Genomic DNA, 2,182 nt, shown 5'->3' on the forward strand with positions numbered 1-2,182 from the left:
AGTGAGTTTCACTGAGCCATTTGTACTGCTTTATAATTTAATTAACTTTATTTCATATGTTACCTATCTATCTATCTGTATAAATATATAAAATTATTAGCATTCAGGTTTTGTTTCTCTAGAGAACCCTGTCTACCACATAGGTCTCTTTTGGTTGCTTGCAGTAATGTTTTATACTTTTGTTTTTGTAGTTGTGTAAGATTTATCCCTAGGTATTTTACTTTTCGGTGGCGTGGTATAGGCATTTACTCGATAAGGTTCTTCTGGAGATATGCTCAGTAACTCTCCAAATGACTCTTTTCCTGATGAGTCTGGATAAAAAAAGAAGAGGGTCGCTCCTGATAGGATCATTTTATTCCGTTATAAATGACTGTTAGCAGGGCTAATTGTGATTGCCATCCTGTTGTGTATAGAATGAGCCACTTCAGAAGCAGGAGGAAAGATCTGACTGTCATCAAGAGATAAGTGATAGAAATGGGGCATATCCTGACATGCCTACCTATTGAACCTTCTTGATCCAGGAGACAGCAGTGACCGCAGAGGAACAACAGAGGCAGCACCCAGAGCCAGGGCATGAGATCGAGCAGTGCACTTCCCCTCCAGGATTCAAGTGCAGTTGTGTACCTTCGACAGGAGGAGGCTGGTGGGGTCAGGTGCCTCCATGCACTCCATTGTGGGAGGTAGAGTTGCTGACCCATGGAGGTCGAGCTGAGTGTCTTTAAGCTGAGGCCAATGGCAGAGTGGCATGCCCTTTGGGATTTATTTGCAGCCATAGAAGAGCTGTTAATATAGCCTAAGCAGGGCAGAGGGCAAGGGGCCATGTGGCTTGGAGGCCAAGGACCGGAAAGAGTTACAGCACAACTGGGAAGAGACTGTCTTGTCTGAGTAATTATATCCTGAGCATTTGTAACCTGTTGGTTAGCTTCCTGATAAGCCCTACCATAACCATAATGAGAGTTGACTGTGGATTCCGAGTGGCCATTGCCATAGATTACCGAACCTTGCAAAGAAGGAGTATCAGAGTAGTGTAAAGGAAGCTGGAGGGTGGAGGCATGTCTGACTTCAGCCTCATAGGAATCGGCTTTGGGTTGATACGGAGTTTGATTCTCTCCCTCCTCGTGAAGTTGCAGGAGATCAGATGCTGCCTTGCCCCCACTCCTTTATTTTGTTTCTCCAGATGGCTATTGTAAGTGATATTACTTTCCTGATTTCCTTTTTAGAGCTGTCCTTGATAGGATAGGAAAACCCAAGATATTTTTGAATGTTGATCTTGTATCCGGCCACTTTACTGCACCCTTCAATTTGGGTAAGTCTCTTTCTTGGGGACTCTGGGATGTTCTATGTATATGATCATCCTTTGCAAGGAATACTTTAACTTATTTATCAATTTGGATGCCTTTCATTTCTCTTCACGGCCTTATTTCTCTGGCTAGGACTTTCAGTGCAACGTTGAAGAAGAGCGGGGTAATGGGCATCCTTATCTCCGCATCAAGGGGAATGCTTTCAATCCCTCTCCACTGAGAAACACGTGGGCTGTGGCTTTTATATATGTGCCTTTATTGTGTTAAGGACTTTCCCTTCTGTCTGTTTTAGTGAGAGGTTTTATTAGGAAAAGCAGATCGATTTAGATAGTCATTTTTCCTTTGTTTTATTGATGTGGTAAACCCCACTGATTGGTTTGGCTCTTGTAAGGTTGAACTGCTCTTGGATCAGTGGTATGACTCCCACATGACCGTGATGTGTGATATCTTTGGTATGCGCTATAGTCCGTTGGATATCATTTTCTTGAGAACTTTCACATGTATATTCATGAGAGAAATGAGCCTATGGTCTTCTCTTCTCTTCTCTTCTGGTATCTTTGCCTGTCATTGTTATCAGGGTTATGTTGTCCTCACAGAATGAATTCCTTTCTATGCTCTGGAATAGTTTTAGTAGAATTGGTATCAGCACTTTTCTGAATGTTTGGTAGAACTCGCCTGTGAAGAAACCGGAACTGAGCCTTTGCTGTTGTTGGGAGTGTTTTTTTTATTTTATTGTTTTATTAGGGGCTCATACGACTGTTATTACAATCCATACATACATCAATTGTGTAAAGCACATTTGTACATTCATTGCCCTCAACATTTTCAAAACATTTGCTCTCCATTTAAGCCCCCGCCCCCGGCATCAGGTCCTCATTTTT

The sequence above is a fragment of the Echinops telfairi genome, unplaced genomic scaffold (genome assembly GCF_000313985.2).
Source record: "Echinops telfairi isolate 266 unplaced genomic scaffold, ASM31398v2 ScPeMD7_5;HRSCAF=22, whole genome shotgun sequence".
Lineage (NCBI taxonomy): Eukaryota > Metazoa > Chordata > Mammalia > Afrosoricida > Tenrecidae > Echinops > Echinops telfairi.